Below are 15509 nucleotides of genomic sequence, written 5' to 3'. Positions count from 1 at the left end.
GCTGACAATTACAGATGGGTGTGGAACAGGAACTCTCATTCCACTTGTGGTGATAACAAAAAAAATGACACAACTGCTTTGCAAAACAAGTCTTCTTCCCACTCCTATTCTTTTACTCAAATGAACTGAAACTTTCTGTTCAGATAAAAACCTGTACAGAAGTGTTTATAGTAGCTTTATATGTAATCGCCAAAAACTGAAAACAACCAAAATGCTTTTCAACAGTCAAGATAGATAAAAAGCTATGGTACATCTACACAATGAAATAGTAATTGGAAATAAAAAGGAAGAAACTACTGATTGACCTAACAAAATGGATGAATCATAACTGCTTTTAAAAAGCTGAAAGAAGGCGGACTTCAAAGGCTACATCTATTATTTCCCTTAGATGACATCCCAGAAAAGGCAAAACTATAGGAATAGAAAACGGATCAGTGAGTGAGTGTGGAAGGAGGGGGAGGATTTGAGTACAAAGCAGCTGTACCTGGGAATTTTGAGGGTAATGGAACAGTTTCTTTGTGGCATTTGATGCCTGATATACAAATGACTCGGCATTTGTGAAATGCATATATTTTACACTACAAAGAGTGAGTTTTATTGCATGCAAATTAAAAAATAATTCAACTAGGGTGTCAGGATGAAATACAGGCTGACATTAAATCCATTATATTACAGATGAGTGACATAACATCACCGAAGGAGTTGGGGGTGGCCCGGGGAGGCGGTGGGGAAGGAACTTACCCAAGTAACTGTGGAACAGAAACCGTGGCTCTCACTGGCCCCTCCCACTGGAAGCGGGTTCCAGCAACTCTCCCGTGATTTGGTGGACTTCTAGAGCTGGGTCTTTTATATTCCAGCTGCTCTTTTCACTATAAGTTTGTCCCATGACCTGGGTTAGGTGGAAGGTTGGGAGGGGGGTTTGGGGGCAGCTCCGGATCCTGAGAAGCAGCAGAGCGCCCCCCCCTCCCACCTCCCCCGCTGGGCCGTGCTCCCAATGGTTGGTTGTCATTGTTATGGCAAAGGGAACAGAAACCCTGCTCACCCCAGCCCTCCAGCCCAGATAGAGCCCCAGTGGCTACCCTCTCTTCACAGCCTGGCTGGGTTGCAGCACTGGTTCCTTTATATTCTAGTTGCCCCTAAACTGAGGCTTTTCTTCTGTACCCTAGAGCCCTTAGTCCTGGCCCCCATGGCAGTTCCCAGGCTGGGTAGTGGGGTTCCCCTCCTGATGCCCATCGCCTGCACCGCACCTGCCCTTCTCTCCATCTTCTGTGGTGTAGGAGCTCTTCAGTCAGTCCTCTGCCCTTCTTCAGGAGGAGCTTCTCTATAAATAGGTATAAATAGGTATAAAACAGGTATAAAGTCAATAGGTGTAAATTTGGTGTGTCCCTGGAGGTGAGTTCAGGGTCTTCCAGGGCATCCTCTTGGAGGGAAAGCTGTACATAATGCTGGGAAACACTGCTCTGACTAGATTCTGTAAGGGTAAGGAACTGTACAAAAAGCCACTGTTTTATAGTCAATACATTTTGTTTTATATAGGGACACAGGTTGGTAATTGTGCAATTACTTTACATGTATACTAAGATGGAACAAGTAAGTAAATAAATTCTAGATAACCAGAGCTACATTACAAGAGAGAAGTAACATGTAGACAAGGGGGGAAGGCTAGAATGAGCCAAAGTGGGCTGGATTAGAGTCAGAGATATCAGTGTGAACTCATGTTTATTTTAATATATATAAAGAAAGATAAAGATATAAGCATACGTGGGTTAATACACATACATACATTTGTATGCAAACTCTAGCCAGTAAAGGGACCTAGTAGCAATGAACACACCTAAAGCCCAGGTCTTGTTTTCTAAATGCCATTTTCTCCAAAAGGAAACACAGCTCTTTGAAGAAACAGCTTCTCTATAGCTGGGTCAGGGAAAATACTAGATATACTTGAAGTATCTTGAAGTGTCAAAAAGTGGCAAAGTGCTTTTTTAGGAGAAGGCGTGTTGAAAGGGCACAGAAGCAGAGATAAAAGACACCTCAATGGCCAAGTAAGGAGTATGTGAGCAACAAAATAATGATAGCATTGGATTCTAACCTAAAGAACAGAATAAATATCTACAATTTGATAACAATTTCTCAGTAAAGGATTAATCTTGCCTGAGGAGAGCTTTGGTCTTTGCCACCAACTTCTGGAAGATAACTTCTAAGCCCTTTGGGGTCCTGACTGATAAAAACGTCTTTGTTTACCGGGAAGCCTTGGGCCATGCTAGATAATCTATGCTAACAAAGTGATGGGACAGGTGTGGGGGGGTTGGGGTGGCTTTGAGCCAGACAGCATTGGCGCAGTCTTCGGAGGGGCTGGAAACTGCAGTCAAAGACATGGGTAATCAACTCTGTATATGTGACCCAACGCTGTGAAAACTGGACACCAAAGTTTGGGCAAATTTCCCTAGTTGGCAATACTCTGTCAGTGTTGCCACACGTCATTGTTGGGAGAAGAAAATGCTGTTGGCATGACTCCACTGGGAGAGTATAACTGGAAATTCTCCACTTGGTGTCTCCTGGCCCCTGTCCTATGTTCCTCTTCTCCTTGACTGATTTTAATTTGCTCTTGTAAACAACCATGAGGGGGCATCTGGGTGGCCCGCTTTTGATTTCAGCTCAGGTCATGATCCAGGGTCCTGGGATAGAGTCCAGGAACAGCTCCACACTCAGTGCAGAGTCTGCTTGTCCCTTCCCCTCCCCCTCTGTCCCACTCCACTCTGGCTCCTTCTCTCAAATAAAATCTTTTAAAAATAAATTTAAAAAAACCAACTGTGAGTATAATGGCTTTGCTGAACTCTGGAGCCCCTTTAGTGACTTATTGAGCCTGAAGTTTATCTTGAGGACCCCCAAGCTTGCAGCTGATATCAAAAGTGAGGGTGGTCTTAAGGGATTACCACATTTTGCACTAATACAAATAAGTTATTAAACAAAACAAACAACAGAGTATGAGAGAAGGGACAAAGCTTCCTTGCAGAATTCCAAATAAAAAAATGTAAGGGGGATGAGAAAAATAGAAAAATCACTGCTAAAACACTACAGTAAGTAATGGATGCAGGCAAGATCTACCAATGAGTGTGAAAAAGAGGTAGCAACACTTAGAGAAGCAGGATACTTGCACAGCCTCAAAACATCCTTCCAAATAGGTACTAGATACTGTAGTGGTTTCAGCTTATGTCCATAGATTATTTGATACTCTTTCCTCCAAGATGTGGGCTTAATTTCTCTCCTCCTTGAGCATGAACTGGAATTAGTAGTAATTCATTTCTAATGAATAGAATATGAGAATGAAAAGTAGTAACCAACCTTATAATGGAGAAAATGGGCAGACATTATCTTTACCAAATTATCGAAATTCGTATCACCATAGATCATGTTGATATGGTGTATCCCTTGCAATGATGTGATGATGAGATTTAAATTTTGCTGTATTCTCTCCCCAAATAAATAATGCTACTCTGGTCATGAGAAAACACCAAATAAACCCAGTTTGAGAGGCACCCTATGTAGGACTTGCCTAGAGTTCTTCATAAATGGCAAGGACAGGGAACAGGGAACAGGGAGACTGACACAGGGTCACAGATTGGAGGAGACTGTTGTGTGTGGTGTGCTGGGCTGGATCCTGGAACCAAAAAAGGATATTGGTGGAAAAGCTGTTGAAATCTGAATAAATTCCAGTTTTGTTTAAGTATGATGCCAATGTTAATTTCTTAGTTTTGATAAGTGCAGCAAGTGTACTACTCCCAGGGGAAGCTGACTTATTGTACTATCTTCGTAACTCTTCTGTAAATTTAAAATTATCCAAAAGACCATTTTTTTTTTTTTAAAAGACTGACCATATCAAGTGGGTAAAGACGTGGAATAACTAGAACTCTCACACCTTGCTGGTTGAAATGTTTAAACAGTAAATAATATACCCGATTTTAAAACGTTTGGCAGTTTCTTAGGAAAATAAACATACACATAACAGTATGTGTCATCCATTGCATTCCTAGGCATTTACCAAAGGGAAATGAAAGAATCAGCCTTATACACAAAGAAGTCTTCTACATGAATCTTCATAGCAACATTATCAGTCATGGTCAAAATGTGGAAACAACCCAGACATTCAGGAAATTATTGGTTAAATAATGTATGGTATATCCCTACAATAGAATACTACTTAGCAATAAAAAAGAATGAAATTTGGATATAAAATAATGCTGAGTGAAAGAAGCTAGGCTATCCCCACCCCTAAGAAGAATACCTAATGACTCCATTTTTTATAAAATACTAGAAAATGTAACCCAATGACCAGTGACAGAAAACAATTCAGTGATTGTCTAAGAGTGGTAGGGGCAGGACAGGGAGGGCTAAGAGCAAGGGACTTCTGAGAGGCAAGAGAGTGACAGGTAGGTTCATTTTGTAAGGGTAATTGTTTCACAGGTGTGTACATAGGTCAGAACACATATGCTTGTCTAATTTAAATACATACTTTGTCAAGTAGAGCTCAAAAAAGCTGTTTTTAAACAAGAATGACATGAAAAGATGTTTTAATATATTAACCAAAATCAAATCAAATCATGCAAAAACAAGTACTGTATAATCCCCTTTGAAACAGAACTTACTGATTTAGGCTTCCAAATGCATAACAAAGTGACTAAAATACTGTGTAATTAACAGAGACTGCTCTAAGAGAAAATGCCCAGGTGAGTCAGAGGAAGGGGAAAAAAGTGAGTATGCTACCCTAAAAACTCCACAATCTTAGGGACTTGATACAACATGTTCTCTTTCCTGTTCATGCTCCATGCTCCATGTTGGTTTCAGGACGTCCTCCCTGTTCCTCAATGAAGCGGCTTAAAGAATGACACTTAGCAGTACTTAGGAATCCTGCTCCAAGCTAGATAAAGTTTACACCTCTGGTATTCTCTTTATTTACACCACTTCCCCCACCCCCAGCATTTTGTACTTTAACATTTTCTAAAATGAGCATGTATTACTACCACAAGGGGAAACAAAATTACACAGAACAAAAGGCCTGTGTATGAAAGACAAATGTGACCAAACACTGAAAAGCAGAGTGCTCTTTTGACCTTGATTAATGTTTCAAAATTGAAGTCTAGTGAGATAATTGAAATGGAAGCCAAAAGAAAGTGAAATGTGAAATGCAATGTCTTTAGAAACTCGGTTCTTAATATTGATGCGTTTTCTGAGGTTTCTCTATAAATAATAGATCACAAAATGGATGTTTGGCACAGAGTTGCTTTTAAAAGTGCATTTTCCAATTCTTGACAATGCAAAAAAAAAAAAAAGAAAGAAAGAAAGAAAGAAAATGTAGAAGAGACTAAGGACAAGACATAAACAAATGCTGATAAAGTAACACAGGGAGCTGATCACACAGACACGCACGTCACCATTATCATCCAACTGGCTTTCACGCAAAAAACAATGACATATTTTAATATATTCCATTCTAACAAAATATAATTGTGAATAAGTTTGTTCAATAAACCACTTCCACGTACATGTCTGTAATAGTAGTGCTTTGTAAATCTAATTACAACTGACTATTTTCAACAAATTATCCTTCAGACAATTTTTTTTTGGGGGGGGGGGAGTGTGGCATGTTTGTAACAGAAAAAATAGTGATAGTAATAATCATGCCAGGTACAAAAGCCTAACTTAGACCAGTCACTGTGCTATAGGATTTATAGGACTGCTAATCCTTAGAACCATCTTGAAAGCAAGGTATCTTATATGGATGTTGCTTACAGATAACAAAATTGGTGTTCAGATGTGAAGTAACTTGGTCAAGGTCACCAATCCACAGAAGAATGTGGCGTTTTTCTCACTCTGGTATGTTGCCTTCTCTTGTTTCACAATGTACTCACCCGGAGGGACTTCCCACTCTTGTCAATGCCTCGAACCAAAAAGCTACTATTTTCCAGGCACTGTTCTAGGCTCTGGATATGCAGAAAGAAGTCTAGTAGCTAGATTTGACTTTCAGGAACCCAACATAAGCAGCAGCACAGGAAGCAAGTGTCTAACCAGAGCTGTGGAGAGAACACTGAGAAAGAGGAAGGGACAGCTGAGCCCCTGGGAGTGGAGGCAGGGGCAGAAGGAAGTGAGCACTGAGCAGGTGAGAGGCATGTCTTCCCGGAAGTCCTTGGCTTGGTGGAATCAAAAATGATAATTAGACAAACGAGGAAGGAGAGAAGGGATTCCAGGAAGAGGCAGTTATGTGAGTCAAGGGGAGACGAAGGTTTACAGGAGGTACCTGCCTTTGTTTCAAGCGTGGCCAGACTTGAATGATTGAATTCAAGTGACTGAATACAGGAGACAGAGCCTCCTCAGCCCCTTAAAGTCACAAGTGCTAATCAGAACATGGCTGTGTGCCAGACTTTAGCCAGGATTCCACAGCCCACCTCCCCTGGGCACTGCCACACATTCTCACCAACAACTCGGAGTAACTGTAACGCTAAGACCTGTTTGGCAGGTCCTCTCATTGCAGCAGAGCTGCTAACTCTCTCCCTGGAAGCCTCTGTGCCAGGCAGACAGACTCACTCCAGCTATCCTTGTCTTTAAGGTGGGCCACAATGGTTCCTTCCAGAAACATGGAAACCTTCCAGATACGGGAAACCAAGACTTCCTTATAAGCGTCACCCACACCCGTCCCAGGACTGTCCTGACTACAGGGCCCCATGTTCTGTAAGTCCTCAGGAGTGCTGATCCCCTAGCTAAACGTGCACCCTTAAGTGCTCCTTGGTGCTATCCGTCTGGTCATCTCCTAAGACATCTACCTTCCCTGGGCCTACTGAGAATAGTGGAGAAGAGTCACACGATGGCTCAACTGGTGCCGCTGGGGAGTCATGGTTACCGACTGCAGCTGAGCAAGGCTCCACAAAATATGAGTAAGAGACATATTCAAAATTATAGTAAGCTTTTTTTAAAGTCAGGGAAAATGTGAATGTGTGCCTACTGTGCTTACTAGGGTTTGCCATGTTCTGCCCATGTTCTAGGGCAGAGTTGGAAGTGACTAATACCCAGGCATATCACAACAAGTTACTGAATTTCAAGGGCAAAGAATCCTTGGAAATCCAGGTGTAAAAACATTACCTCTAAGGAGGCAAATCCATGATGGCCTTGGGCTTCAGTACGGTAGTGGTGACTGCTGGAAAATGGTGGGGCACCACCACAGTGGTTCTGTAGTTTTAGTGGAAATTAGAAGCTTCTGGAGAGCACTGTGGACCCTCACTCCATATGCGTTCTGATTTAGTACACCTTGGGTGGACTACCACTTGTTCTCCTGCTGGGAGATCTGGACTTACACTTTAAGGCTGATCAATAGAGATAGGAGAGAATGTGGTACAAGAACAATGTATCCAGTATTCATTGTGTGTGTGTAAGACAAGTCTCAAACACCCAAGGCTTCAAGAGAGAACTTGCTAGCCATAGGTGTGGATGAAGTCCATCCAACTAAAGGACAGGTCCAGATGTACTCAGTAGTGAAGAACCCCGGTCTCAAACTAAGAACTGAACTTACTGCAGAATGAAACTGAGCATAAATGGCTGTGGTTATAGAAGACAACAGAAAGTGAAAATCTCAGCATGAGGTTGGGGATGGGGACTTCCACTCGTTCCATCATCCCAGTGTCCTCCAGCTGCATCACCACCAGGAAACAAAAATGGTTGTATTTTACCTCATGCCTTACTATCTGCTAGGCACCGTGTTAAAAACTATGCATCATCTTATTTCTTATAACCTGGGGCAGGTAATTGTTATTCCAACTTCAATAGAAGGGCACAGAGAGCGGGTACCTTTGCCATGCTCACCCAGTTGATTGTCAGAGCCCGAGATACTGTGACATCAAGATTGGCAGGATTACTGTTTTATGAGAACCCTTTAATAATGTAGCATTTTATTACTATTGCTTTAATCAGTAAGCTGTGTCTTGGTCTCTCCTGGGGACCTCTTCCTCCTTTCCTCTAACCCTACTACAACCAGCAAGTATGTTACGGGATCTCAAGATACTTTGTTCAAAGAATTCAGGAGAGATGTCGGGGAGAAGTGGTACAAAATCTTAGATCCTAAAGTACCCTAAAGTACTTTTTCTCAAACTTCGTGTGTACAGTTTACCTGGGGGGGGGGGGATCCTGTTAAATTACAGCTTCTGATTCATTAGGACCTTGTGTGGAACTTGAAATGACTTCCAAGTCATTGTGGGGCCATTTTGAGTAGCAAAGCCCTACACCACAAACTCCAAACCAGCTTCTCTTTGACACCTAACTGGTTGGTAGGTGTAGCTCCTGCAGCTATTAATGAAGAGGTGCTTTGCTTCACATAGTTTCTTGTGTAAACACCTTTGAAAACCTAGCAGAGATGAGGTTTGAGAGACACACACAGTGACTGACACGAGTTTCCATTTGAGTTCCTATGATTAACAGAAGTAACGTCTATCATTAAAAAGGGAAAATCGTTAACAAACTTCTTGCAGTGAGGAGGGATCAAGTGTTTCATTTCTCTGCCTTTCATGGTAAGGATAGACAATGTTTAAAGTAATAAGTGGAGGTGAAAATACAGACTATTTAAAATTATAATTGCAATCATTACATGAGTGACCTATAACAAGTAATTATAGGTGCAAAGTGGATCACAGGGAGGGCCATACTGGGTGTCCCAGGACAATAGCCAGCTAAGCTCTTTTAGTGTAGGGGGCAATAGTCCGAACTATGAGGTACTCCTTGCCACTAAAAACACACTACCTTGAGGGGTGCCTGGATGGCTCAGTTGGTTGGGCATCTGCCTTCGACTGGGGTCATGATCCCAGGGTTCTGGGGTCCAGTCCCACATCAGGCTCCCTGCTCAGTGGGAAGCCTGCTTTTCCCTCTGCTTGAAATCTGTCAAATAAAATCTTTAAAAAACCAAACCAAAACAAACAACAACAACAAAAAAACCCAAAAACCAAAAACCACACACACGACCTTGAATAGCAGCAAGTTCAGATGCTTCTTCAAACTAATTCCCTAATACTTCACAAGAGCAGAACCCATTTTTCTCTTGCTCACTGTTGTATATCCAGTGGTCAACACACTTCCTGGGACATACTCTAGATATTCAACAAATATATAGATATGCTGAAGACTCAAGAGGGTAAAATGTATAAAAATGGCATTTTACAAAGTCCTAGAAACAAATAAATGTCTGCTATTCTGGCACACGGACTAGGAATTTGGCTCACAACTATTAATATACACTGGTAGATGCCATTAAATACTGATAGATCCATGAACTCTATAATTGGATTTATTTTATGTATTTTGCTCTATGGCAAAAATGTTCCATTTTTAACAAAATCTTGGTCATACCTCTAGTAGTCAATAACTAGTGAGATGGGTTTAAAAGATTAGTTTTCTGCTAACTCCAGTCACGTGAATGTTGTTTATGGGTCTCCATTATTCTCTTGAGCTCCTGTAGGCACACTGAGTAAATAGACAAACGACTTAAGGACCTTTCCCAAGAAATCCCCCTTGTTTCCTAGCGATTCCTTTTGAAAAAGACTCGGTGAATGCAGAAAATGGGTGGATGGTAAGTTTTAGAGTCTGTGTAAGTGCCTAGTAACCAGTGTGTGTCCATCAGAATCAACTGTTGAATCTTACAGATAGATAATATTGGTTTAATGCACTGCTGTTTATAATAGGTAACAGTGAAGAAGTAAATCTACATTATAGGGGCCTAAATTATGCTGTATAATATAATGCAACCATTAAAAATCAAAATAATGGCATCCCATAGTGCACTTGCTACAACCAGGCTCGATTCTCTAAGGGCTTGGGTGTGGTAAATTCATCTTTATAACCAATTTATCACATTTCACAGAAGGGAAGAGGAGTAAAATAGCTCCTTAGGTCAAACAGCTGCACAGTGGAGTTGGGATTCAGCCAAGGCCGTCCGGCGGAATTCATGCTCATAGAACCTCTGTGGTATACCCTACTTCTGCAGCATAGGGCAGGACCTACACGACAAAAGTCTCCGACGATTTCAGTGAAAAAGTTTTTGAAATCAGCAAAAAAATACAATTTCACTTAATTTTTTTTTTTTTTTTGAGTATTAAAAATGTTTGCAAGGACACAATATAAGTGGTTTCCACTGAGGAACCGGCTGGGAGCATAGAAATGAGAATTTATTATTTTTCAATGTCCTTACAAGCATGTGTTTTATAATAAATATACAATATGCCAATTACCCAACTCTTTTCTTCCCTAGCCTCCCCCTCTCCCCCATCATCTCTGGCACACAAATAAGCACAAAAAATGCACACATCCCTGTTACCATATTAGCCAGTAGGTTCAGGGCAGGGCCAAGCATTTTATTTTAAAAAGAGTTTTAATAGACTCCTGGTTAATAATGCTGTAAAAAGTTTACTTACCTCTAATTTATTCTGGATTTATCACTAAGACATTATTTCCTTCAACACCATATTTGCACAACTTCATACTTCAGTTTATTTCCATACATTAAATTATTTCAACCACTTAAATTGAAATATTTTTAAAACATACTACATAGCTACAATTTTATGTGCTATTAAAATTCATTTGAATTATTTGATGACTCTAGGCTTTTATGATGGTATGTGTGCTAACTGTGCTATTCCTCATCCTCTACTGAGGTATACTCTCCTCAGGTACCCACGCTGGAAAATCAGATAATTTGTATACACTACTTGACCAGATTAATTGAGTCAAAAAGAGCTTATGTGGAAAAGGACCTGACAATGTGTAGATTTTTCTAAATCCTTTCATTTGAATGTATGAGATTCTGACACCTGATGTTTTTAATGTCTCAGACTAAATTCAGTGTGACTGAGGCGCCTGGGTGGCTCAGTGGGTTAAGCCGCTGCCTTCGGCTCAGGTCATGATCTCAGGGTCCTGGGATCGAGGCCCGCATCGGGCTCTCTGCTCGGCAGGGAGCCTGCTTCCTCCTCTCTCTCTCTCTGCCTGCCTCTCCATCTACTTGTGATTTCTCCCTGTCAAATAAATAAATAAAATCTTTAAAATAAATAAATAAATAAATAAATTCAGTGTGACTGGATTTTTAAAGCAAGAGTTTGACTACTTGAGGTATTCCCTCAGTCCTTGAATTTCTCTACAGTAGTCTGGCCCAGTGGCCCTCCAATTTTAGTATATATGTGCTGAAGTGAACACTCCAGTGGCCCTCCAAACTCTGTTTTTGATATTTCTGGTAGTGCAGCATCTCTTAAAGCAGCCCATTCTGACACTGGATTAGTACAAACTTTAAAAAAAAGAAAAGAATTGTTATTATCTTTTTCTGCGTAGATTCCATCCCACTGGTCCTAGTTCTTAAAGTGTGAATTGTTTGCATAAGCGATCATACAAACCCAAAAACCAAGAAACATTAATAATTGTCTTCTGTACTTTACTAAACACTTTGTGTTTAATATATTTTAAATTATAAATAAATTACAAGGAACTCCTAAAAAATTTAATACAAAAATATTACAAGTTAGGACAAATAAGCATTGAGATATGACATTTAAGAAGAAACATGCAGAAAAAGTAGCATAGGGTTAACATTTCATTGTTGACAGAGAGCTTTGGTACAGCAGAGAAAAGCACCATAAATCTACTGTCCATAGTGTCTTTTCCTCCACTGCATTTTGCAAATGAATATATTGGGTAAACAGTAAACTTTCATCTGCTACTATGTATAATAGGTGAGAAATTTGATCTATTTCAAAGTGTAACAACTATGAAATTAAAAATAACCCCTTCTATGACTACTGAAACTGATTTGGTTTTATCTTAAATTTAGATGCATTATAATCCTTAGTAGTCCAACACTTTCTGAAAGTGTAAAATGCAGAATATTATTAATCTTTGCCATGCAATAAAAGTTAACCCTTTGAAAATGAAAGACTGGCAGCTTTAGCAACTGTAAAAACTTATCATTTAATAAAACATGACAAGTCTTTGCCTGTGTTAGTTTCTGCTTAAGGAAATGAAAGGGAAAGGCAGAAGACCTGAAGAATAAAAGTTTCTTAAATAAAAAAAAAAAAAAAAGTGTTCAATGATTCTTTTAAAAAGTCTCTAAGTAATTCTCAAGAGCTGGGATTAATTAAAACCGCAAGGTGACTAGTATCGTTCTTCAAAGATATAAGGTTTGTTAGCAACATAAGCAACTAGCTAAGGAAGAAAATTATTAAATTAGAATTGATTTATATGAAGAAAAAAATGTCACTAAGAAGTTGAAAATCCTGCCCTAAAATCTTCAGCAACATATATACACACGGTTTTGTGCTTAACTTGCACACTAAGCAAATGAATCTGAGGTCTCTTTTAGTTTATGTGAAATGATGTCCTTTAAATACAGCATTATTTTCCAAAATAATCCCAAAGCGATTGTTACTTCTTAGCTGATTAAATGCTCTATTATTAATAAAAATAGTAAATAATCCCTTCATTTAAAAAATCTCATCTGTGAGAAGTAATAAAATAGTAAAATTTGTAATTTTATCTATGGGCTTACTTTAAAGTATCTATCTTAGAAAACAACACACTTAGGGAAAACAGTGGGTTTGGGTTCTGATGGCAGTTGTAACTGATTCAACACCAATGTGGTAGAGAACAGACATGTTGTTATGTCATGAAGGCTAACTCAGAGGAAAAAAAGTTTATTCTACAATAAACATTGGAGGAGTAAATGCAATTAAAATGTAAACAAGAAATTGTAAACAAGAAATAGCATCCCTCTCTCTTTACTTGACTAGTAAATAATCTATACAAACTACATAGATATCAAAGGTTTCATATATGTACACAGCCAACATAATATCAAAATATATTTTATTCTGGACCTCTTTCAGATCTGATTCAAATTACAGTTGTCAAAGCAATACAATGCAAAGGGAAACCGCAACAACAACAACAACAACAAAAATGTGCCTAGAAAGGATAAAAGGGTCATTGGGGACAAATCATTGTGATGTGGAACCAAAGTACATCGTGAGTGTAATTAACATGGTCCAGGACAGCAGAGAACATCTGGATCAGTCTTCCTTGCACAAGAATCATGAAAACTGAACAAGAACGTTCTTTAACATGTACAAAAAACTGTCATGGGCTGGTTTACACTTGTACAACAGTTTTAAAGTTAACTGGATAACTAAAGAAATGATGCAGACATTTTAATCCAGTGCTATAGGTAGGCTCACAGAATTAGACCCAAAGGATTTGCCAAAATCAAAATAAGAACATCATAGCTACAATGTCAAAGTCAGTTAAGAAGAAAATTGCTTCTGTATTTAGGGATCACAGAGCCACAAAACGCAGTCTGTGTTTGCTTTTAATGAGATGGATAAGTAAGTACATTGGACTTAGATACAACATGCAGAATGTTTTCTTGAACTTATGCAGAAACTCCAAGAAAACATCGTAAAACAGCTTACTAGGAAAGAAAAAGATGCCCTAGTTATTCACCCTGCTTCAACACTGTCAACAGAAAGGCAAAAATAAAGAATGCTATTAATACTTGAGAACTTCTGATATTAGACATCAAATTTCTAAATCAGTGTATTAAAAAAAGTGAACACTTCCTCATTTTTCTCTCATCTACATTTAACTAGAATCATGTTAAAAAAATTGATATTGAATGTGACACTTCAGAGCTACTACCGGAAGGAGTAATTCTTAACTTCCCTACTCTCCTTCCATCCCTGCTGATTCAGAAGGAAAAACAAACAAAAACAAACAAACAAAAAACCAACCAGGGTCTCTTGTAGATTTGCTGCTATTCCCCAAAATGTTGGCATTTGCTGCCATGCCACAATGTTGGTCCACTGAAAGAATTTCCGTGGAAACAGTCAACAGTAATTCACCAAACGCAAGCACCACCCTTAGCATGTGAGAGTAAATGCAGGTTCTATAGAAATGTACAATGTGCTTAAGATGAAAACGGTTTTGAAAAGAGTAAACAGCGCTGCATTTTAGATTTATTTTTCTGCTTACCTAGTAAAATCTAACATTTTTGCTCACATAAGGACAATCATTTGTGAATCACAGGTGATTCCTTCAAACAGCAAAAATGCATACTCTTCTTCAGGCCTCTAAGCAATAATAGTTTACATTACTCTTAACAAAATCATTCTACATAAACAGATAGCTCCTTAAAAATAGTACTCTCTCATTAAATCTAATTTGACAGAAAGAAGTCTAAGGAAAAAAGGAGTGCTTTATAAGTGAAAAAGTACAAATCTTTGGCCTTTCTCTTGACATTTTTATATGTCAAAAAGCAAAAAACCTTCATGTAATTCAATCTAGTAATTACTTTTTGCACCATAATTTGTTTTTACACCACAAAAGGAGGCACTTTCAGTATCTGTAAAAGGTGTTTAATCCTAAAACATACTTACCTAGAGAATTATTAATTAAAACAGAATTCAATATACTCTAAAATCTATTAGGAAATTAAAAGTTACCACTTCTAAAAGTCATTTGAAAGTCAATGATGGTACCTGATCAATGACAGAAATGGGGTTTGGAACAGATACAAGAATGTATGTGATTCCTACATGGAGAAGAAAAAGAAGATATTTCTTTATGGAGTTTAAGAGTGACAGCTGCTCTTTCTTTATTCTACTTTAATCAATGAGTACTCTATTCATTCAAGTTTTCCTTTCTAATTTTCCTTGTAAGTTTCTTACAGTAGCTTGTACAACAATATACAATGAATACCATAAAACATCTACTGGAATCAGTTGATCTTTAGGAATAAGTTCTCAGGAAAAAAAGGAAGGAAAAACAAGCCAAGAACCTCAAATACAGAATTGTGCAGGCCGTGAAACTTGGTCTCTTACAATCAAGTTACTGCTCAAATTTGAGGCAATCTTACTTTTGTCTACTGGAGCAGCATCGTGGCACATCAGCAGGCAATGATGATGTTGAGAACAGCAGCAAAAACAAACGACTGTATGCTCATGAAGAACCCAAGCCTACAAAATGGATACCTTTCCAATAAGTTTATACTTAAAAGACCCAAGATTTTAGGATAATAAAGCTCTGTATTTATAATCTTTTATATGTCCTATTGTGGCTATTATGCTTAAGTAAAACAGCTAAAGATAAAAAAAGAAAGAAAGAAAGAAAAGGTGACAATACCATCAAAAGGTAGCTGTCTACTCTGGCAGCTATACTGCAGAACTTCTTGACTATCTTTTAATCAGCTGGGGGGAAAACGTCAATAACTGTATGCAAATGAATAAATTGTCCATATCAAAATACAAAAGTACTATCAATAATTACCTCTGACTTTCAGATTTAAATTCAGTGCAATTGACAGATGCATCACTAAAGGAAAATGCAGCTTAACCTACTCAAAACATTTGTGTCTATTCCTGGGAGCACATTTAAAAATTATTGCACAGATTTTTAAATTTTTATTTATTTTTTTAAAACAATAACAGAGGTCAACCACAGGT

The sequence above is a fragment of the Mustela nigripes genome, chromosome 2 (assembly GCF_022355385.1).
Source record: "Mustela nigripes isolate SB6536 chromosome 2, MUSNIG.SB6536, whole genome shotgun sequence".
In the NCBI taxonomy this organism is placed as follows: Eukaryota; Metazoa; Chordata; class Mammalia; order Carnivora; family Mustelidae; genus Mustela; species Mustela nigripes.
This window is presented reverse-complemented; position numbering follows the sequence as displayed.